This window comes from Leucoraja erinacea, chromosome 7 (genome assembly GCF_028641065.1).
Source record: "Leucoraja erinacea ecotype New England chromosome 7, Leri_hhj_1, whole genome shotgun sequence".
Classification (NCBI taxonomy): domain Eukaryota; kingdom Metazoa; phylum Chordata; class Chondrichthyes; order Rajiformes; family Rajidae; genus Leucoraja; species Leucoraja erinaceus.
The window spans coordinates 63,995,644-64,021,430 of record NC_073383.1 but is presented as its reverse complement, the minus strand read 5'-3'; positions in this window follow the sequence as shown (position 1 = coordinate 64,021,430).

Sequence of the window (25,787 nt, the reverse complement as noted above, 5' to 3'; positions counted from 1 at the left end):
AATTTATGATGAAATAGGTCCATATGTCAAACAGTAATAAATAATCCATATATTGAGTATGCTTTAAACATCCCCACTTTAAAAACACAAACATACTTTGATGAGATGAAACGTTCCTTTCACCTTTTCACTATTTGTTCAAAGTTAAAACAGGAAATGGATCAAACTTAGATAATACTTCATTCATTAATTTTTAATCAGATAAAAAAAGTCTATTTTTTGCATGGGGTTAACATCTGAAGTTCATGTTACATGTAAGTGGAGACTTAGCACACTGAAAATATTATTTAAATATAGATTTTATTGAATTAAAACGATTCAATGCCGTATTCAATACAGTATTCAATCAAGCATGAGAATTCACGGCTATTATAATTGCAGATCTGGAGGAAAGAAACTATAAAATAATAATTTTTATCCCATACAAATTTCCTGTTTTATTTTAAGCACTATCAACCATCATTTTTTTTTACCCACAGGTAGTTCCCACTAGATTGACTAGGATAAGTACATTGACTTGTTTACCAATCTGCAAATCAACCTACTGACATCCATTTGCATTTGAGTTATCATCAGAGCTCATTCAGCAGTAAGAAGAATTTGTGCTTCTATAGTTTAAATTTAGCACAGTTTAAAATTAGCATGAGAAACAGGGTGCTAAGCAAGCTTTCCAGGGCAGCTCACTGGACTGAAATGTTAAAATCTTGGAAGTATGGTGCCAACTGGCCAGTCAATTTCCCTGGAATCTAGAGAATACTTATTTTGCGGTACGCATTTGGCCCCATAGTCACCAAAATCATTTGAACCCTGCAAGGCATTGACGTAGAAACATAGAAACATAGAAACATAGAAAATAGGGGCAGGAGGAGGCCATTCGGCCTTTCGAGCCAGCACCGCCATTCACTGTGATCATGGCTGATTGTCCCCTATCAATAACCCGTGCCTGCCTTCTCCCCATATCCCTTGACGCCACTAGCCCCTAGAGCTCTATCTAACTCTCTCTTAAATCCATCAGTGATTTGGCTTCCATTGCCCTCTGTAGCAGGGAATTACATAAATTCACAACTCTCTGGGAGAAAACGTTTTTTCTCACCTCAGTCTTAAATGACCTCCCCTTTATTCTAAGTGTGCCACCTGGTTCTGGACTCGTCCAACATTGGGAACATTGTTCCTGCATCTAGCTTGTCCAGTCCTTTTATAATTTTATATGTTTCTATAAGATAACCCCTCATCCTTCTAAACTCCAGTGAATACAAGCCTAGTCTTTTCAATCTTTCCTCATATGACAGTCCCACCATCCCAGGGATCAATCTCGTGAACCTACGCTGCACTGCCTCAATCACAAGGATGTCCTTCCTCAAATTAGGAGATCAAAACTGTACACAATAGTCCAGATTTGGTCTCACCAGAGCCCTATACAACTGCAGAAGAACCTCTTTACTCCTATACTGAAATCCTCGTGATATGAAGGGCAACATTCCATTAGCTTTCTTCACTGCCTGCTGTACCTGCGCGCCGGTGTACAAAGACACCCAGGTCTCGCTGTACCTCCCCCTTACCTAACCTAACCCCATTGAGATAATAATCTGCCCCCTTGTTTTTGCCGTCAAAGTGGATAACCTCACATTTATCTTTATTATACTGCATTTGCCACGCATCTGCCCACTCACTCAACCTGTCCAGGTCACCCTGCAACCTCCTAACATCCTCTTCACTGTTCACATTGCTACCCAGCTTTGTGTCATCCGCAAACTTGCTAGTGTTGCCCCTAATTTCCTCTTCCAAATCATTAATATATATGGTAAACAGTTGCGACCCCAACACCGAGCCTTGCGGCACTCCACTCGCCACTGCCTGCCATTCTGAAAAGGACCTGTTCACTCCTACTCTTTGCTTCCGGTCTGCCAACCAATTTTCTATCCATGTCAACACCTTACCCCCAATACCATGTGCTCTAATTTTAGTCACCAGTCTCCCATGCGGGACCTTATCAAAGGCTTTCTGAAAGCCTAGATACACTACATCCACTGGCACCCCTTCATCCATTTTACTTGTCACATCCTCAAAAAATTCCAAAAGATTAGTCAAGCTTGATTTCCCTTTCATAAATCCATGTTGACTTGGACTAATCCTTTTACTGCTATCCAAATGCCCCATTATTACCTCTTTAATAATTAACTCCAGCACCTTTCCCACCACTGAAGTCAGGCTAACTGGTCTGTAATTCCCCGTTTTCTCTCTCGCTCCTTTCTTGAAAAGTGGGATAACATTAGCTATCCTCCAATCCACAGGAACTGATCCTGAATCTATTGAACATTGGAAAATGATCACCAATGTGTCCACTATTTCTAGTGCCACCTCCCTGAGGACCCTGGGATGCAGACCATCAGGCCCAGGGGATTTATCATCCTTCGGTCCCATTAGCCTACCCAATACTATTTCTCACCTAATGAAAATTTCTTTCATTTCCTCTACCCCCTTAGATCCTCTGTCCTCCAGTACATGCTGTCTTATGAGGGAGGCTTTTGTTGACTGGTGATAGACGTCTAAAACAAGCTACCAAAATTGCTGTATCTTTTTGAGGTCATTGATATTCAATTAACGTTGACAGAAACTATGAAAATTAATTGATTATATCTAGACAACATGAATAAACATTTTCAAAATCAAACACTATAATATCACACTATAATATATGATGTCAGCCAATATTGTTCGCCATAAGTGTCTTCTGAGTTGGCCTAGCATGCTGCTGAATTCAAGATTATTTAAGGGGCAGATAATAAATACTGACTTTCACAGTACCATGAAGTCTTGTGAATAAATTAACAAAACAAAATCACAGTTCCTGCAACAATTCCACCCAAAATAAAACTGGACGATGCAGGAGATACGGGGCAGGCAGTATCTGTGGTGGGAGATACAGAGGTAATGTTTTAGGTCAATGGGTCATCAAAACCAAATGGTTTTATTTCAAATTATCAGCATTTTTAGTGTTTTATTCTCTAATAACATACCTATCCTGCACATCTAACTGCGGCTGCAAGTCAATCAATAGTGATGAGTAATGATGGACCAGCCAGCCTCAGTTAGTTCTTATCGTATCATATCAGCCACAGGATTAACAAGTGCTTCATAGATGACTGATTTGCTATCAATCGATTTCAGGTGGATCCCAAAGAGACCCCGATTGCCAGTCTCCGTACAGAATATTCACCAGACGATCATCATTCGGCGTTAGAAACCAAGAAGTGTGCCAAGGACAAATTGGGATGGTGCCAGAGGCAGAGATTTTTAATTATTTCGAGAGGCCAGAGGAACTACAGTTGATCTCCTTGGAGCAGAGAAGGCTTGGGGAGATTTACCGTAAATTGTCAAAATTCTGAAGTGTTTTGATAGAGTAATTAAAGACAAACTGTCTCAAAGGCAGAAGAGCAATAACGAAAGGACTCAAAAATAATTTCATTGGCAAGAGAAACTAGCTGAGATTTTCATAGCAAGAAAGTCATGGTCTGAAAGTTGTAGAAACAATGAATATCAACTTTCAAAGGGGAATGACATCAATATTAAGGGGTGGAAAATGTACAGGGCAATTAGGAAGAGGCAGGGATGTGGGATAGGTTTACTTATCTCAGCATTAGGAGACTACACTTCACAAAAAGTCCAATAAATAGAGATCAATAAATGATAGATGAATACTGTAGAACAGTATCAACTAAAAGTACTTACTTACTTACTAAAAGAAAGTGAAAAATTTAAAACACGGAAGAAATAAGGGAATAAAAGAATTGGATAAACAGAAAGTAAGGAGAGAAAGAGAAAATCACATTTGATAAAGACATACATTTGTCAATTCACAATATTCAGTGGCAGAGTGGTGCAGCGGTAAAGCTGCTGCTTTTCCAGCACCAGAGACATGGGTTCAATCTTAACTGCAGGTGCTGTCTATGCGGAGTTTGAACATTCGCCTTGTGGCCACGTGGGTTTTCTCTGGGTGCTCTGGTTTCCTCCCACATTCCAAAGACGTACAGGTTTTTGGGATAATTTGCTGCTGTAAATTGCCCCGAGTGTGTAGAATGCAAAAGTAGTATCACATAGAACTAGTGTACGGGATATCAATGGTCGGCATGGACTCGGTGGTCTGAAGGGCCTGTTTCCATGCTGTATCTCTAAACTAAACTAAACTAAACTAAACTGAACTAAACTGAACTAAACTGAACTAAACTGAACTAAACTAAACTATACTAAACTATACTAAACTAAAATTTCTGTGGCTAGTCCTCAAATGTCTGCATCCTCTCCACAGTACTATCAGTCTTCCTGAATTATGATACAAGAACAGAAACCATTAGAACAACTCAGCAGAAGAGATAGCATCTGTGCTGAGAGAATTAATGCAATAGGTCAATCAGCTTTTAATCAGAACGGAGAAAACTTAGAACAAACATATTCAATGCTGACACAGCGCCATAGTGGGTAATGTTGCTATCTCATTGCTCCAGCAATGCAGGGAGATGTTGAGCTCTGATGCTATTTGTGAGTTATAGCATGGTATCCAATGCTGTTTTCCCTGTGACCCCCATGTGGCTTTTCTCCTGGTGATGCAACTTCCTCCCACAGACCCAAATAATATTGGTTGATCGACTAATTGCCCACTGAGATGACGGGGCATTGATATTAGGTGACATCCACAAGAAACCCAGACAAATGGCAGCAAAGTAATGAAAGACATAAATAAATGGCAGATAGGAGAAACAGCAGGGAGAAATAGACAAATATAGCTCAAAGGTTCATAAATCTGAACAGAAATAGCCAATCCCATAATAAAATGGAATCAATTCTATGCGCATGAATGAAAAAGCAGAGTTGGTACACAAGAAATATACTGAACAATAAAGAGATAACAGGGAAAATACAGAGACCAATGTGGTCTATCTGAAGATTGACACAAAATACTTGAATTACTCAACAGGGCAGGCAGCATCATGGGAGAAAAGGAATAGGTGACATTTTGACCCTTAAACTGGCAAACCAATGTCGTTTGATACCTTTATTAAAATGTATTTGACCTTACTTTTAGTGTGTTTCCATAGACAAACGCAAGCTATTGCACCACAAAAATATCAGTGTCAATTATGATAAAATCAGTGTATGGTTCTTTTCCACATCTCTCGTTTTTATGAAACAATTGTTGCTAATTGATTGTTCACCTCTGAAAGCAGAAAGTGGTGTCATTGTAACTTTAAATGTGAATGGAAGGCATAAAGGACATTTTAAATACCAATCTCAGTGAATTCCTTTAATAATGCAGTCCTCATAGATTTCTTATGCCAACCCTATTGGTGGGAGGTCAGGATGATATAAAAAGACGAACCAAATAACTCAATTTTCTATGAAGCTTGCTGGGTGATATTTTTCCTGCAGAGGACTGGATAGTGGCTTTGAAGTAAATAATTACCCTCAAAAACAAGGTATTGCCAATGATACATCAAAAATTGCAAAGTCAAGTTGAGTCCAACGTGATAAAAAGGAGTAGACCACACAGCCTCTTGAGCCTGCTCTGTCATTCAAAAAGATAACAACATTATTTTCTCTTCCAGTTTCCGTCCAACCTTCTTATCCCTTGACTCCAAAATTTATTGATCACAGTCCCTGTGACTGAGTATCCACAGAACTCTTGGGTCAACATTTCCAAAGATTTACAACCCTCTGAGCTAAGACATTTCTCATCTCCTTTATTTGAACTAATACTGTAGTTGGTGAGTTTCTGTTCACTGTTTGATATGACTATTTGAAGATTGTAGGGGCTGAATAGCCCGGTAAATGGGTGTAGGATCGCAGCATGCATTAACCTACAACTTTTCAGTGTAATACAAAGAACGCATGTCGCCTTTTCACTTTAGTATTGCAACATTCAGCCAGCGTTAATTGTACTACTTTGCCAAGATATTTCAGTAACCTTCAGTTATTGTTTGTGCCTAGCACCAGGCAAAAGTAGCTTTTGGTTAATTTGCCTAATAATAAGGCCACCAGCATAATCAAGGACGAGTCTCATCCCAGTCACTCCTTCTCCCCCTTCGCATCAGGCTAAAGGTACAGACGTATATGGCAACTGAACCATCCTGTCAACAACTAGAATGTGGTCCTGAGCTACTATCTACCTCACTGCCGACCCCTTAGACTATCTTTAATCAGACTTTGTAGATTTCATCTCGCACTAAATGTTATTCCCTTTATCATGTATCTGTATACTGTGGACGGCTCGAGTGTAATCAAGTATAGTCTTTCCGCTGACTGATTAGCATGCAACAAAAAGCTTTTCACTATACCTCGGTACACGTGACAATAAACTGAAATAAATTAAACTACTAAATGGAAGATGCTTTATGATTTGTGGTTTCAGACAGAAGCTCTACAACTGAAGCTGATAAGGAAAACAGAGGGGAACTAACATATTACATGAGAGACCACCTCCATAGTTTTCAGATGCTAATACTGGAAGCATTGGTAGTTGAGAAACTAAGCAGGAAAGACAGCCTGTATTTATAACAAATGAAGAGTTTCCAGACAGTCTTGGAAAGTATCGGAAACAGATAGTGATAGAGATCAATGCCAGGCCCGTATCACGGCTGGTTTAATAATCCCCCATGAATAATCAATGATCAGTGACTGAATCTTCAAGTGCCATATGCTAACAACATTACTACCAATCTCGGTTTGCTCACACTAACACTTTGACATCAGTTGTCTATGACAATATTCATTGATCAAGATAACTGCCTATATTTGTCTGCTCCACCATACTCTCACACATGTTTTATACTGGCGTCTGCACACAACTCAGTTTTAATGGACTGAAATATTTCAATGGTAAATTACCAAAACATCTTATAATTTTGGAACGTAATAACACTGCTGATGTTTCTTACAGACATATAAGGGTCCTGACCCAAAATTGCGTTTGTTCATTTTCTTCCACAGACGTTGCCTGACCTGCTGATTTCCTTCAGCCGTTTGCTTTTTATCATAATACTGATGTTACCCAGCAAGTGAGACAGCATCTGTAGAGAGAGAGATATAATGCCAATATCATTGTTTTGGCTCAATGACACTTTTATACTCAGCTGAAAAAAAAAAGGATTTTGAGTAAAATCTAAACTCAGTTTTTATCTCTAAAGAGCAATAGACGCTTAACAGAAACAGCATCAACTATCTGAAAGGACCTTTAGATACTTCCAAGTCCTGACTCCAATGATAAAGTAGAAACAAGGAACTGCAGATGTTTGTTAATATGTAAAAGTAGCAATGTTACAAAATTTTGAGATTTAAAAAATCAAGTCTGCAATTTATCCCATCAGATAAAGCATTACAATAAGTTTAATTTGACACCTAATTCACTTTCATATCTCAAGTAATAAAAAAGTTATGGCCATTTTCATACTTGGAAATTAGCATCTTGTTCCCTATTGATTTTCTATGGACATAACAAAAAAGCTGTGATCGTGGACAGTCAAAAGCCCATAACCTTCTTAAAAATTAAGAGAACTGAATGAAATTTTCAGTTATCATAGATTGAAGCATTCTGAAACAAATATAAAATAATCTTACTTGGATGACCTGAAATTAAAGCATATAATTAGTTAGTTACCCAATTGTAGCTAATTTCAAACTTCAATTACTACAGGTAGATCTAAACATCTATCCATTTCTTAATAAATGATTAACATTTTTTAATAGCCCAAGTGTCCAAATAATATTCACAAATAATTCACCATAAAACATGATTTTTAAATCTCATTTACATCAATTTATAGGCCAAATGGAAGGAATTTAGTGTTCATTTGCTGTAAATTAAAGTCAATTTAAATCGGCTTTCTAGTGGGTTCCTGTGAACGTGCTGGTTTAGAACGTTCACATTGCGCTGCATTTGTGCCCTCAAATGCCCAGAAAAATACTGCGGGATATAAAGAGCCCAAAATGAACTACTCGCTATAGAAAACTTTATTTACAGGGTTCTTAAGAAGCCCCATTTAATGTAAAAATAAGGTACATACCTTTAATTGTTTGCTTTATAAAACCCTGGGGCTGCGAGAGGTTGCGGAGTGAGAGAGTGATTTTTAAACTACTATAACTATTTTACAAGGCCATAAAAACTAATAATACCTTTTGCGACGGGGTCTTTCAGCGATTTTCCGTTAATGATTTACTAGGCTGAACATTTTCGATTGGAACAGCCTAGTAAAAATCGCGTTTTAAACCCGCATCCTCTAAACAGCGCCAAAATCACGCACACGGGGTAGGGCAGATGCTCAGCCACGATTCAGGTAGGTTTTGTAACATACCTAGTAAAAGGACACACAGTGCTGGAGTAACTCAGCAGGCTAGGCAGCATCTCCGGAGAAGGGTCTCGATCTGAAACATCACTTATTCATGCTGCCTAACTTGCTGTGTTACTCCAGCACTTCGTGTCCTGTAGTGAAGAGGGCAATGCTGACTATCTTCAGCATGCATAGCACTGTGGTTGCTTGCTGCAGCGGCACTGAATATGATAGAGGTGACAGCATCATCTCAGCTCTTATTCCTTCTTACAACCTGCCTCAATGTCAGCTCACTTTTCCTTCTGATTTCCAAGGTCCAGACATTGCATCCATCAGGTACATTTCCATGTCCATTCTGTTTATGCTTTCACAGCATTACACTTTTGCTGTTTCATTTCATACACCCAGTGCTCACAGTGTGGCCAGGGAGAGGAAAACATCAATGAAGCCTTGCAGCACTGAAACATGCAAAATTCAGACAAGCCTTGACAGTGCACAGGCAAGGAATAATGTTTCCTCTGACTGGGCGTTTAGGCAGGCAACATATCTGGACAGGACAACTTGGATAGGTGACGTTTTGGACTGTGACTCTTCTTCGGAATTTTTTGTAAACTTGCATCTGCAGTTCCTTGTTTCTACATCTTCTGATTTCACACCAATTCAATTGTCTCAATTATTGGACCAAATTAATTCAACTCATACTTTTTGATTCTTTACTATTACTTTAGTTGTGTCACCACCAGGACACTATCTTTAATTTCCACGATTAAACTTGGCCCAAATGTAAATCAACTCAGCCTATAGCTGAAATCCTGTTTACAGTCACATTCACTTGTTCCTGTTTAAGGCCATGTTTAAGGCAGCATTGACTGCTTTGTTTGGAATCAATTAGCTCTCAGGGGATTTTGTAACATCTGTGCCATTACTTGGCAAGTTCTCAAGCATGCCTTGACTCAACTGATCACCAATGCATCTTGACACATGTGGACATATAGATTTTGAGGCTGATAGCCATGGAATTGTGCCTTCCATTATGTATGGAGAATGAATCTAGCAGTCAATATTCATGTTGAATAAAGTTTTGATGAAGCCATTCAGTTCAAAGTAAAATCTAACCGTCTGAGTCATAATCTGCTAACATTTTACGTCTGAAATCAACAGCCAGACTGCCAAAATATTTCAACATATTATCCTCCTTCCCAAGTGGCTGCTCGTTCCGATAAAATGTCACAAGCTCGTCTTTGTTATAATTTGAACTGACTATTAAAGCTAACTTTAATTATTTTGCGGTAATGTTGAGGTTGACAGCTTCTCTACTTTGATTAAGTATTCCTGATTTTTAAATATTTCCACTGGTGACCAACAACTGAGCTGAAGTTTTCTGCTAAATATTTTTAAATCAGATCGGCTGATATACACAAAATATAATGTGTAGCTTGAGTTCTACAACATGCTTGTTTTTATGGTTTATTTAATAAAATTATTTTCATACACTAAAGAAATTCCACCTATTTACAAAAAAATCTGTAACTAAGCATGAAGTACTTACCGAGTAAAGATATAAAAAAGTGTCTAGTTTCTGCAGACGCCATTCTAAACATAATTATTTACCATCAGCCAGGAAATAAGAGAAAAAATGCAATTGATTTCAATTTAGACTTACCTAGAATATTGAACATAGTACAGCATTGGAACAAGTCCCTTGGCACACAATGTCCATGCTGAGCTTTTCAACCACAGTTGAATAAAGCTTTTCACCAGACCTCAGCACATGTGACACTAACCTAAACTAAACTCAACTGAACTGAACATGATGTTCTTTGTCGGGTACGTTGAACAATCCTTGTTCAATACGTACCAGGGCCCCATCCCCGACCTCTACCTCCGTTACATTGACGACTGCTTTGGGGCCACCTCCTGCACCCACACACAACTGACTGACTTCATCCACTTCACCACCAACTTCCATCCGGCACTCCAATACACCTGGACCATTTCCAACACTTCCCTACCATTCCTTGACCTCACCATCTCCATCGCAGGGGACAGACTTCTGACCGACATACACTACAAACCAACTGACTCACATGGCTGTCTGGACTACATGTCTTCCCACCCTGCCCCCTGTAAAGACTCCATCCCCTACTCCCAATTCCTCTGCCTACACCGCATCTGCTTCCAGGATGAGACGTTCCACACCAGGGCATCGGAAATGTCCTCGTTCTTCAGGGAACGAGGATTCCCCTCCGCCACCATAGATGAGGCTTGCACCAGGGTCTCATCCATACCCCGCAACACTGCTCTCTCTCCCCACTCCCGCACTCGCAACAAGGGCAGAGCCCCCTTAGTCCTCACCTTTCACCCCACCAGCCGGCAAATACAACAAATAATTCTCCGCAATTTCCGCCACCTCCAACGTGACCCCACCACTCGCAATATCTTCCCATCTCCCCCTATGTCTGCCTTCCGCAAAGACCGCTCCCTCCGCAACTCCCTTGTCAATTCTTCCCTTCCCTCCCATACCGCCCTCTCCCCGGGCACTTTCCGTTGCAACCGCAAGAAATGCAACACCTGTCCCTTCACCTCCCCCCTCGACTCCATTCAAGGACCCAAGCAGCCGTTCCAGGTGCGACAAAGGTTCACCTGTATCTCCTCCAACCTCATCTACTGCATCCGCTGCTCTAGGTGTCAGCTGATTTACATCGGGGAGACTAAGCAGAGGTTGGGCGATCGTTTCGCCGAACACCTCCGCTCAGTCCGCAATAACCTACCTGAACTCCCAGGGGCTCAGCACTTCAACTCCCCCTCCCATTCCCAATCCGACCTCTCTGTCCTGGGTCTCCTCCATTGCCAGAGTGAGCAACACCGGAAATTGGAGGAACAGCACCTCATATTCCGCCTGGGTTGCTTGCGTCCGGATGGCATGAACGTTGAATTCTCCCAGTTTTGCTAGCCCTTGCTGTCTCCTCCCCTTCCTTCACCCTCGAGCTGTCTCCTCCCATCCCCCCGCTCTCGGGCTCCTCCTCCTCCCTTTTTCCTTCCTTCTCCCCCCCACCCCCCATCAGTCTGAAGAAAGGTTTTGGTCCGAAACGTCGCCTATTTCCTTTGCTTCATAGATGCTGCTGCACCCGCTGAGTTTCTCCAGCATTTTTGTGTACATCAGGTTTAACTAACCCCCTTTGCCTGCATGTGATCCGTATCCCTCCATTCCCCACATATCCCTGTGCCTATGTAAAAGTCTTGAAAATGCAACTATCATATCTGCCTCCACCACCATCCACAGCAGCGCGTTCCAGTCTGCCTTCACTCACCACCCACTGTGTTAATAAGTTGCCCCACATTTAAAAGGCATTAAAAATTATATTGCTGAAGGATAAGATTTTCTAGAAAATTATTGATGCATAATAATGCCGAGTCTGAAAATCTTGTGACACAAATGAATTTCTGGAGGCAAGTCTGTGTTCATAGGTCATTGCTAAAATGCCACTAAATTGTTGGGGCAGTTAATTTAAATAGGAGGAGGAGTGGAGGCGATATAGGTGCAGCTGATGAAATATATGTGCTGATGTGATGGTAAAAAATAAAGCATTTCTTAGAAGAGAAGAGAAGCTGATATGAGAATGGAAGGCAGACTTGGGAAGAAGATTTGGACATCATGGCTCTGTAAAATAATAAATGCAGCTACTGTATGTAGTTTTGCTGCCCAGTCAACTGCAGATTGACAAAACCACAGAGGAAAAAGGGACAAAAACAAATTAGTGGTTAAACAACGACAGAAGTTTATGTGGTCGCGAACAGGACTCCAGGATGGAATGTTGCCTTCTGCTGCCAGGGTCTTAAATATCTCAGAGTGATTGCAGAACATACTTAAGGGGGTGGGTGAGCATCCAGAAGTCATTGTGCACATCAGTACCAACGACACAGGTAGGAAAAGTAATGAGATTGTACGGAGCAAATACATGGAGTTAGGAAATAAGTTAAAAATCAAGACCTCAGGTGGTAATCTATGAACACCAAGAGTCTTGAGCATACTTCTACTAGCATCAGTCCAGATCTAGACCACAAACTTTAGAAGCTGCTCTTACTTGTCTTTCTGCATCAATTTCTGGCATTGGAAATGATATTCCTGGACTAGTAAAACAGAGACAGGGACTAATAACCGAGTGGCATGAATTCATATCTTGGCAGAGATGCACAGGAATTTAAATTTTGTTATTTCGAAACCTAGTATCAATAATGTAAACCACAAAACTAATGGATTAAAAAAAAATCCTCTGGTTTAATAAAGCTTTTTGGAGAAGGAAATCTGCCATTTTTGTGAAGTCTCAGACTACATTCGATTTCGGACCATCTGTCCTGGCCGCAGCTGCTTTCTCCTGCACAGTTATTCCCCCCAACAGTATCTGTAATGGTAGAGAAGATAGACACAAACTGCTGGAGTAAGTCAGCGGGTCAGGCAGAATCTCTGTAGAAAAAAGGATGGGCGACCTTTCGGATCGGGACCCTTCTTCAGACATGATAATGGTATATGGTGGATGTGTAATGGTATAAGTATTTTATAGAGGAATGGCCACAGGTTTCCTGCGCTCTTTGACTCTCCCCTTTACCCTTCCTGGTAGCCTCACGCCTCACATCTACTTTCTGTTAGCACCTTGGGTGTGACCACGTCACCTTCATTTCTATCTGAATGCCCTGATTTGTGAAATAGCCCAGAAAACTAATCAGTTGTATTAAAACCACCCTGTACAGTTGCAGCACCTTCATCACAGGGGAAGCAGTATTTCAAGAAGGTAGTAAATGAGGATAACTTTCCCTGTGATGCCTACGTACTCTGAATGAATCACAAAGGAATACAATAAATGGTTTTTGACTGAGTAGACCATCCTGTCAATTCTACGAATGCAGGTCAGTGTAAGAAATTATGGGACAACATCATAATCAACATTATTTCCTCAGCAGCTAACATCAACAACAAATTAACTAGTTACTCAATTTATTGTGTGGTCTTTTTAGTTATGGAAAGTACACTGCCCGTGTAGGTCAATAAGTAATTCATTCCATGTGAAGCTTTTACCAATACTTCTGAGTGACCTCATATATTATTGAAGGTTTGCCTTTACATATTAAATGTTTGATTGCAATGAATAGTTAAATGCTTACCTTAACTAAGCCACTTCCAATACACCCTCCTCTTGCGGATATACTGATCCAAACAAGCATATAAGATTTGTACATTATTTCTAAACCAGTCTTAAATTGTTCTTCCTATTTATATTTCATCAATCAGCATAATCTATCCACATTTTGTACACTAAGACATTTCTGCCAAGCATTAAATTTTATCTAAAAATATATTTGGGTTAAGATTCAATGGGTGGTTGAGTAATTGATTGGGCTGAGGTGCAAATTTTCAAGATTTCTTCTTCGTAAACAGTTTGGTCCAAGCATATTATTTCATGGTTAAACAGTTATAATCCATCCCTCTTTAAAACGTTGGTATCAGGGCCACATGAATTATGCATTATTCTGATAATCAAGCTCCAATTTTATGGAGGAGAATTAATGAAAGACAGACAGTAAGATACATATTAAGAGTGACATATATAAGATGTCTGTTGGATACGCTTCCTAGAAATCAACAATTAGGACTGAACAAATTGGTTAAATAACATTGAAGTGCTTTATGTGAACCACCAGTTGATTTATATTGGACTCTTGGTACCCACATAACCAAACCTGTATAACAAATGACTTGGACATGAACATAGCTTCCCTCTCCTCGATTTGTAAAGATTGTTTGGTAATCCAATGGCTAATATAATTGAAAATCTATCGGAAAGATTTTCCTGGATCCCTCAAGAGGATTTAACTCAGTATTTTTTTAAATCGTATCACTAAAGCGTTTTGAATTATATTATTAACAGAACTGCAAGAACTCCATTTCATGCTCTTACTTATCTAAATATACATATTTTATCTGGTACATTTGTTTTCTTAAATTTGTTCAGCATCCCCTTTGAAAGAATGCAAGTGTGAATAAATATTTGTGATGTGCTGTTCATGATTGGACTGTTAAAGTTAAGATTTATCTTTTTAAAGCTCTTTCTTTGCAAAATGGAATGTTTTATTACCATTTTGTTATTGAAGTAAGCTTTTTGCAGAAGAGGCCAATAAATGCAAAAGACAGATGGAGAATGGATTGGTACATATTCATAGAAACAGTACCACCACGAGGTTGGAACAACCTCTTGTTGCCTTTTAAATTCACCACTGAATTTGAGAGTTAGTTTCTTAAAGCTGTATGTCCAAGTTTGCTTCAGTTGGGTGATTCCTCCAGGGTTCCGTTATAGAGAGAAAGGAGGGTGATGGAACAAATAGACTGCCATATCACCTCTGCCAGTGACTATCCATTATTCAGACAATACCGTCTGATCTGCACATTACACTTTTCAAAAAGTTAAGTTTAATTTGGTTTAGAGGTACAGCGCGGAAGCAGGCCATGTTTTTCACACAAAGGTTGGTGGGTATATGGAACAAGCTGCCAGTTGAGGCTGAGACTATCCCACCATTTAAGAAATAATTAGACAGGTATATGGATAGGGCAGGTTTGGGCAGTTGGGACAAGTGTAGATGGGAAATGTTGCCCTGTGTGGCAAGTTGGGCTGAAGGACCTATTTGCAAGCTGTGTCACTCCATGACACTATTACTCTATTTAGCCCACTGCATCCGCGCTGACCAGCGACCCCCATACACTAGCACTATCTTACACTCTAGGGACAATTTACAATTTTTACCGAAAACAATTAACCTACAAACCTGTACGCTTTTGGAGTGTGGAAGGAAACCAGAGTTTGTTCATGGGGAGAATGTACCAACGGCTTACAGACAGAACCTGTAGTTAGGATCAAACCCAGGTCTCTGGCACTGGAATGCAGCAACTCTACTGTGCTGCTCCTTAAGATAAAATATCTAAATAATCAGCAAGGTGAAAACAGGCATTTACTTTTGTTTGTAACAGATGTGTTTGAATGTGCTCACATATGTATGAACTGGGAACACAAATAAGTCATTCGGCCCCTCAAGCCTGTTTTATCATTCTATACGAGTATAGAAGAACCAATAGTAACATCAACTAGCCTGCTCTTGGTAATTATAGTGGCAGATTAATATATCGTTCAAGGAATTGCTCCCACTAGCCACTAGGAGAAGACATAGGTAAGGAGATAGTGTCGTTTTACGCATGGGAGGTCTCTACGAGACATTCAAAGCCGTCAAAAGATAAATGTTCCCAAACACAGTCTCTTGATTAATAGTTTCTTTATTGTCGAAGTAAAACAGTAAGATATTCATCCAAACTCCTTCTTGTTAGGTACATTTCTAACCATTTCTAACCAAACTCTAACCATGTTAGAAAGCTCTGAATCGTCAAAAGATATGTTTTCCCACCATGCTTCCTTCAAACTAACTAAAAAACTACAAGCTTCTGCCCAACAATCCCAGCAGCAAACACGCCTCGACTATGTAATAAATCCCACCCACATAATTACAGGCAGACAAAATTTAAAGGCAAATGCAATAATCTATTACACACAAAATTAAGCCAAATGGCCACTACAGCATTCTTTCACTCCCTTATTATCAAGCATATAAGACCATAAGACATAGGTGTAGAATTAAGCCATTCAGCCCATTGCGTCTACTCTGCCATTATTCCATGGCATATCTGTTTACCCTCTCAATCCCATTCTCCTGCCTTCACCCCATCACCTTTGACACCTTTATAATCAAGAACCTATCGTTCTCTTTAAAAACCTGTCCTCTTAAATTCCAGTTTCATCACCCTGTGGCTAAAGACATTCATCCTCATCTCCATTCTAAAGGTACGTTCTTTTATTCTGAGACGGTGTCCTCTGGTCCTAGACTCTCTCACTATTGGAAACATCCTCTCCATATGTCCATCTCTACCTCGAGTATCTTACACAGATTTATGAAGTTGCCCCATTTTTCAATTTGCACTCTATCAAATGTATTTCATTAATGCAACCACCCACTCCTTGCCTTCATCTATCATGCCCACTTCTATCTTGAACATGTACCTTAACAGGAACATCATGAAGGAAGCTGGCTGCAGTTTTTTACAGCAGTACATTCCAAACTAGTGCTTTGTCACAAAGTTAAACCCAAGCTAAACCAACTGAAAATATGCCAAAGATTTCAGACAATAATTTCAGAAACATAATTTAAATGATTAACAATTTTAGATAAGAAAAAAAACACAATTAAATGCATTGAAATTAACTGTTCAATAAGGTGCAATTTAGAGTAGTAATTAAGGCATATGGTATACTTGCCTTCATTGGTTGGGGCATTTTGTATAAGAGTCAGGAAATCTTAACACATTTTGAGCATACTGTGCAGTTCTGGTCATCCCAATGTAGAAAAGATGTGAAGGCTTTGGAATGGGTGGAGAGGACATTTACCAGAATTATGCCTGAATTAAGGGGTATTAGCTACAAAGGGGAGGTTGAATGGACTTGGGTTGTTGAGGGGAGACCTGATAGAAGTATATAAAATTATGAGGCACAGATAATCAGATGTAGGAAGTCAGAACCTTTTTAGCCGGATGGAAATATCAAAAATTAGAGGGCATAGTTTTACAGCGAGAGGGCATAGATTAAAAGAGATGTCCAGGGCAAGCTTTTACACTGAGGTTGTTGAATGGCTGCAACCTATTGCCAAGGTGGTGGTGGAGGCAGATGGTGGAGGCAGATACAACAGTGGCATTGAAGAGACTTTGTATAGGAATTTGGATATTGATTGTATGCTGGTAAATAAGAATTGGTATTGGCATCAAGTTCGGCATAGGCAGTGTGGGCTGAAGGGCCTGTTCCTGTGCTGTACTGTTCTATGGTCTATTTCTATGTTCTTTTACCTAACAATCCTGTTGCATCTGTTCCTCTCCAGTGAAAAGAATGGTGTAACTGAACCCGAGCCATGAGAAGACCAGTGTATGGCAAAATATTGAATTTGCAACAAATTAATTGCAGACATGTAAGTGCTGGATATGTACATTTGTACCTATTTGTTCAGTAGTACATAACTTCATCACAGTTATAATGTTGGCAGTTTTGCGTGGAACTGATAGCTATTTTTGCTATTTTTTGGGGGTTTATTTTATGTCTCATTTTACATTGCATAAAATAAAAGCTTGATTGAAGGCTACGTTTTTTCAATAGATCATTTAGACATAACTACTATTTGGTTATATTCTGCATGTGCCTCCCTCCCTCATCAATTTTATTAAAAGTTTCATGACAGGAAACTAAACATTACTTTTGTCTGACCCAATGTATTATCTATGCGTACCAATGATTAATGTTTTGTGCATTATGAAACAGTATTTTATTGTAATTTAGTTTATGAGTCTATGATCTTCAAGCCAAAGACAAAATTAACAATTACAATTTATTTTAAGCTTTTTTTTAATAGCTGGAAACTGCAATGAAAATGTCATTACTCTTCATGTCACAAATATCTTGGTAACTACAAAGTTATTGCTCGATATTTTTTAATTTAGCAGTTGGTGGGAAATGTGTAAGCCCCCATTTTTCCTGTTTATTAATATAGTGTCCAAATAACTGTTTGTCTGCCAAAAACTAGTGCAATGAAACCATCGCATATGTCAAGTCTAGTTCCTTGAAGTTCCCAGTTAACACAATGCTTAGTGATGCATTTTTTAGAAAGGAAAGATACCTTTTCAAAGTCTCCACCAAAAAGCCCCGCGATCGAGTATTATACTCACTATCTGGACGCCGCTCCTCCCTCACCAACGGTTCCTGGGCCTTTGCATGAAGAAATTGCCCCTGAAGTCCCTTTTAGATCTTTCTCTCTCACCTTAAACCCAAGTCCTCTGGTTCTATCTTCGCAACCTTGGGGAAAAGTCTGTGACCATTTTATAAATGCCTGTCATGATTTGGTATACCTTTATAAGGTCGCTTTTCAGCCTCGTACAATCCACAGGGAAAAGGTCCCAGTTTATCAAGCTTCTCCTTATCACTGAAGCCTTTGTCCTGCTAACATCCTGCTAAATCTTTGCTGCACTTTTTTCCAGCTTTGACATCCTTCCTAGAGCATGGTGACCAGAACAGAACACAATGCTCCAAATGTGGTTTTAGATTTAGATTCAAATGTGTTTATTGCCATATACACCAGACTATAATTAAATTCATAGTTTGCCTAAAGCTCAAAGAGTAAACAATAAATACAGTAAGTACAGCAATAAATACAATGGTGATTGCAAAATGCTGCAAAGATTGAGAGCTTTTGTGTTAACCCATCCTCAACACATTAGAAAGTTAGATGTACCAATAATGAAACCTTAACCCATTTATGAAGGAAATATATATAATATTGTAACACTTAGTTCACAGAAGAATTCTTTCCCATTAGATATTAAATTCTGGCAACAACTTTGAATTCAAGACGTCACGTCAAGAGGGTTTATTGTCATGTGTCCCAGATAGGACAATGAAATTCTTGCATTACTGCAGCACAACAGGATATTGTAGACATTAATACAGATCAAATCAGTGTGTCCATATACCATAATTCAGAGTTTGTTTGAAGTTGTGTTTAATAGTCTGATAGCTGTGGGGAAGCAGCTGTTCCTGAACCTGGATGTTGCAGATTTCAGGCTCCTGTACCTTCTAGCTGATGGCAGCAGGGAGATGAGTGTGTGGCCAGGATGGTGTGTGTCCTTAATGATGCTGGCAGCCTGTTTGAGGCAGCGACTGTGATAGATCATTCTATTGATTGATGACCATTCCCTGATCAGGCCTATAAATGCAGTGATGTATACCTTGCAGATAACTCATTCAATGTTTACTAAATGGCATGCACTCATTGATAACTTTTGTATGTGGTGATCCACAGAAGGAACTTTGCATTAAAAGGAACCTTTCACATCAGGCCATTTTGACCAGTACATCTATATAACCACATAATCATATAACAATTACAGCACGGAAACAGGCCATCTCGATCCTTCTAGTCCGTGCCGAACACGTATTCTCCCCTAGTCCCATATGCCTGCGCTCAGACCATAACCCTCCATTCCTTTCCCGTCCATATAACTATCCAATTTAGTTTTAAATGATAAAAACGAACCTGCCTCCACCACCTTCACTGGAAGCTCATTCCACACAGCCACCACTCTCTGAGTAAAGAAGTTCCCCCTCATGTTACCCCTAAACTTCTGTCCCTTAATTCTCAAGTCATGTCCCCTTGTTTGAATCTTCCCTACTCTCAGTGGGAAAAGCTTATCCACGTCAACTCTGTCTATCCCTCTCATCATTTAAAAGACCTCTATCAAGTCCCCCCCCTTAACCTTCTGCGCTCCAAAGAATAAACCCCTAACTTGTTCAACCTTTCTCTGTAACTTAGTTGTTGAAACCCAGGCAACATTCTAGTAAATCTCCTCTGTACCCTCTCTATTTTGTTGACATCCTTCCTATAATTAGGCGACCAAAATTGTACACCATACTCCAGAATTGGCCTCACCAATGCCTTGTACAATTTTAACATTACATCCCAACTTCTATACTCAATGCTCTGATTTATAAAGGCCAGCACACCAAAAGCTTTCTTTACAACCCTATCTACATGAGATTCCACTTTCAGGGAACTGTGCACAGTTATTCCCAGATCCCTCTGTTCACCTGCATTCTTCAATTCCCTACCATTTACCATGTACGTCCTATTTTGATTTGTCCTGCCAAGATGTAGCACCTCGCACTTATCAGCATTAAACTCCATCAGCCCAATCTTCCAACTGGCATAAATCTCTCTGTAGACGTTGAAAATCTACTTCATTATCCACAACCCCTCCTATCTTAGTATCATCTGCATACTTACTAATCCAATTTACCACACCATCATCCAGATCATTGATGTACATGACAAACAACAGTGGACCCAACACAGATCCCTGTGGCACCTGACTAGTCACTGGCCTCCAACCTGACAAACAACCATCAACCATTACTCTCTGGCATCTCCCATTCAGCCACTGTTGAATCCATCTTGCTACTCCACCATTAATACCCAACAATTGAACCTTCTTAACCAACCTTCCATGAGGAACCTTATCAAAGGCCTTACTGAAGTCCAATACAATATCCACTGCTTTACCCTCATCAATTTCCCGAGTAACCTCTTCAAAAAATTCAAGAAGATTAGTCAAACATGACCTTCCAGGCACAAATCCATGTTGACTGTTCCTAATCAGACCCTGTTTATCCAGATGCTTATATATATATTATCTCTAAGTATCCTTTCCATTAATTTGCCCACCACTGACGTCAAACTAACTGGTCTATAATTGCTAGGTTTACTCTTAGATCCCTTTTTAAACAATGGAACAACATGCGCAGTACGCCAATCCTCCAGCACTATTCCCATTTCTAACGACATTTGAAATATTTCTGTCATAGCCCCTGCTATTTCTACACTAACTTCCCTCAATGTCCTAGGGAATATCCTGTCTGGACCTGGAGACTTATCCACTTTTACATTTCTCAAAAGTGTCAGTACTTCCTCTTCTTTGAATCTCATAGTTTCCATAGCTACTCTACTTGTTTCCCATACCTCACATAATTCAATATCCTTCTCCTTGGTGAATACTGAAAAAAAGAAATTGTTCAATATCTCCCCCATCTCTTTTGGCTCTGCAGATAGCTGTCCACTCTGGCTCTCTAATGGACCAATTTTATCCTTCGTTATCATTTTGCTAATGATATAGCTGTAGAAACCCTTTGGATTTACTTTCACCTTATTAGCCAAAGCAACCTCATATCTTCTTTTAGCTTTTCTAATTTCTTTCTTAAGATTCTTTTTACATTCTTTATACTCCTCAAGCACCTCATTTACTCCATGCTGCCTATAATTATTGTAGATCTCTCTCTTTTTCCGAACCAAGTGTCTAATTTCCCTTGAAAACCATGGCTCTTTCCAATTTTTACTATTTCCTTTCAATCGAACAGGGACATAAAGATTCTGTACTCTTAAAATTTCACCTTTAAATGGCCTCCATTTCTCTTCCACATCTTTCCCGTAAAACAAACAATCCCAATTTACTCCTTTTAAATCCTATCGCCTCTCCTCAAAGTTAGCCTTTCTCCAATCAAAAATCTCAATCCTAGGTCCAGTTCTGAACCCTCTCCATAATTATATTGAAACTAATGGTATTGTGATCACTGGTGCCGAACTGTTCCCCAACGCATACCTCTGCCACCTGACCCATCTCATTTCCTAACAGGAGGTCCAGCACCGCCCCTTCTCTAGTGTCGCACAGGTCACATTTTTATCCAGTGAATTTATTTTTCTGCAAGCAAGGCTGATTTATTGGCAAATTATGTGACATCTTTACAATGAACCAAGTAATGTGTGTATCTTTAGTGAGGTATATGATACATGGCTTTTGAATACTTAAATTTAATTTGGGGCAAATTTTGTAAATGAGTCAATTCAAACCAATGCCATTTAAGTTCCATTATTCACTCGCGTGAATAATTTATAAATAATCTACCAGAATTTCAAATGTCCAGCAAACCAATCCTATAAAATATGAAAATGTAATTTGCTTTTAACTCCAATCACTTTTGAACCATATAAGTTGGAACTGTGTTACATTATTAGCTGCTTTTCGAGGAAATAGATATCTTTGCACAATAGACATTGTGATTTTACAGCAAATGCCTATTTTCCAACATGCAAAGAGAACACCACAATACATTTTCAACTTTGACTAAAATCAGACATTTCATGCAGCTTTATGCATGAAAACTCAATAAATCTTTGAATCTTAATCTTGTAAAAAATTAAAATCATGCAAATAATATTGCATTTCTGAAAAAAATAAAAGCAGAATCTCTTCGCAAAAATCATTCTAAAGCATCTTTTAAAAAAAATTCAGGATCTTCAGTAAGATCAATTTTGAAGTGATTGTTTACAAAAGGACACTTGCATGTATCATTATTAATGTAAAAGAAAGAAGGCTTCCTCTGTGCACTGTTCTTTATAAATGGATTTAAGATTTCATTATTTGAATGTGCAAAAAAAAATCTCCATTTCTATCTGTATTGCACTATTTAATTCAGAAAGCATTACATCTGGCTGAATACAAGTGGCTTTCATGGGTTTCTGTGCAGTTAGTTTTTACATGATAATGACAGATTAGGCTGAATGATAATGTTACACTGAATAAAGCAATAATTACATTGATGTAATATTCACATTGTCCTTCGTACTTTGGCTACACCTAATTTAAATGTGTCTACTTACCGTAGGAAATTTATATACCCAAGACATTGGAAATGTTAGACAAATTGAAAGTAATTTTGTTCGAAACATTCATTTTGCATTTCTCATTATTAGGCATTTATGGTTGTTAAATGAATTTAGCAACGGTAGCCTGTATCCCTTTCCTGACATTTGTCAATTAAATGCATTAGAAATCTAGCATAAAAATCAGAGCTTGATATGATTTTTTTCATATTAGATGTTACATTTAGACACAACAAATGGATGTGAAGTTCTGCATCTCTGAGATCAACTACTGCTTAAAGCAGGGGTTGGTTCCCAAACGTTTTTGTCCCGTTTACCTCTGGCAGTGTTATTAGCACATAACAATGTTATTTCACTTATTTATGAACAATTAATGATGAAGAGATATCGGTATACTAGAACCAAACACAGTCTATGAGAAAAAAATCTGTACAAATCCAGAATCAACAAATTTATCCCCTGGGTAGGTGAAATTTACCTCCTGGAGTTAAATTTACCCCAGGTTGGGAACTCTTGTCTTGAAGGCTTTCCAAGACACATTTGTACATTTTTATTCCATTTTATCTTTTTGTATCATAGGAACAGAAAAACTATTTCAAAAAATGTTCTCATATTTCCTCTATCTGAGCAATAAAATGTTCTAATACAAATAGATATTAAAGGGTATAGTCTGGATTTTGACAGCTGGTGAGTTTCCAACTGATGGAAGGTAGGTAAGGGTAGGAGGCCAGTGGGTTAATTTCGTCCTCATGCTTGACAGAATGTTACCCAAGCAGTCCGAGCAGCCAAATGAGATGTAAAACCAATTTGTCACTTTCACAAGTGTTCTGGGCGGCTTGCCACATGAGATGAAATGCTGTATGGTCCAGAGGTTTCCTATTGGTACCAGGTAGCAGGTGCTGTCTTGAGGCTGGAAATCTCACAAAGGACTGGTTAAAAATTATTCAGCACACTTTTCCGGTTCAAATCATATTCAATCCCAATTTTACCTTGAGTCAAAGTGATTACTTTTAGTTTTTAGATTTGGTTTTAGTTTTAGAGGTACAGTGTAGAAACAGGCCCTCGGCCTGCCGAATCTGGGTCAACCAGTGATCCCCACATTCAAACACTATCCTACACACATCAGGTACAATTTACAATTTTGCCAAAGTCAATTAGCCTATAAACCTGTACGTCTTTGGAGTGTGGGAGGAAACCGGAGATCCTGGAAAAAAAACACACAGGTCATGGAGAGAACGTACAAACTCCATACGGACAGCACACATAGTCCGGATCAAACCAGCGTCTCTTTCGTTGTAAGGCAGCAACTCTACTGCTGCGCTACCATGCTGCCCGTGATTGTGGCTCAATAGAATACCCTCTGCCAAATCATGAGTTATGCCAATGCAATACCACATACCAATGCAATGTAAGATATGGTCACATTGTGGATAAGTAATTTGCCTAGCAACTAGGGGCTTAGTCTATTGAAGCAGCCAAGTGGGTACTCTTAGTTAATGAATACATCTGGAATAGACAGCCAGTATTGTGATAATGAAAGCTACCATATTGTCAAATAATGTGTGTGGTTCACTATTGTCCACAGATGTCATCCTTCTGGTCGACATGCAAATGTGGACTGATCAGTGTGCTTAACTCTTAACTGGCCGTTGAGATAACCCAGTCATTAAGATGAGGAATTAATTAAGAATAGACAATGTTTTACCTATAATGTCCACATTGCTTGAACAAATGAGGACACATGAGATTTGCTGTCAATGGAAATTTGGCAAGTGCTCAGTATTCTGTTGGATTAAGTAGAGACATAAGATGTCCAATCAGCCATTTGAGCCTTTTCTGCCATTTAATTAGATCATAGTTGAACTTTGCCTGATCCCATTAGTCAACTTTGTTCCAAATCCCTTGATACATTAAAAAAATCTGTTGCTCACAGATTTGAAATCTTCAATTCACCTATCATTCAACGTCTATTGGGACTATTCTTCAGACTTCCTGTACCCATTGAATGAAAAATTGCTTCCTGATGCCATTTCGAAATGGCTCAGGATTATTTTCCAAGATTTTGTCCTCTTGTTTTGAATACCTACATAAAGGAAATAGTTTCCCTGTGGCTAATCTAGCAAATCTCTTTATTATCTGAACTCACTTGCTTAGATCACCGAACAACTTTTGAAAAACATCCAAAATTCTCTGCAAATCGTCAATTGTTAAAATTCAAACATTCCTTCTATTGCAAAAACAAAAATTACCCTTCATGATACACATAAACATTTGTGGTCCAACTATGCTATTCATTTTCATGACAGCATTTAATTAGACCATGGTTTCTCCAAGTAGTCTGACTATTTGGCTGATTAAATTTTACATTGTATGCCTCATTGTCACCTTCCCCTAGCGAACCATGATCTATTTTACATTTTCATTGAACTTTGTATCCTTTGAACTCTTGTTTTTCATACCTTACCCTACCACATCTCTCGATTCCCTCTCCACTGACAGTATAAAGAAGGGCCTCGACCTGAAATGTCCAGAAATGCTGCCTATCCCGTTGAATTACTTCAACATTTTGTGTCTATTTCCTATCTATACCCAAACATGGTTCTCAAACCCAACAGAATATAGTGTATCCCTGCACTATGGAAGGTTGTGTTTCTAGAAAACCTTCTTCCATAATATAAATCAAATTTTTCCATGTTTTCAGGTGTGTAATTAGACAAGCATGGATGTTACATTGTTTGAGGAAGTATCATTGTACAAGTATCAATGGAAATGGTTACATTGCCAGTTTCCAAACCAAATCTCTTAAATGGCTTCCACTCTAAACCAACAGTCTGAACCTTGGAAACCAGTTCAATTCTCTGTATTCATTTTGTGTGTATGTGTTTTTTTACAAATAGATTCCATAAGAGTAAATACTTATTTTACCTCTTAATTTTGTATAATGATTTGTAAATTCTGTAAGCAAAATTTCCATTGATTAATGCAGGGGTATAATCAAATTTATGCAACAACTACTGAGGTGGCTGACAGAGTAGTTGTGTTGCTGATGGAAGAACAAATGTTGGATAAGATAGCTATGAACTCCCTTCTTCTCCTTGGTATACAGCATGCCCACATACATGGAGA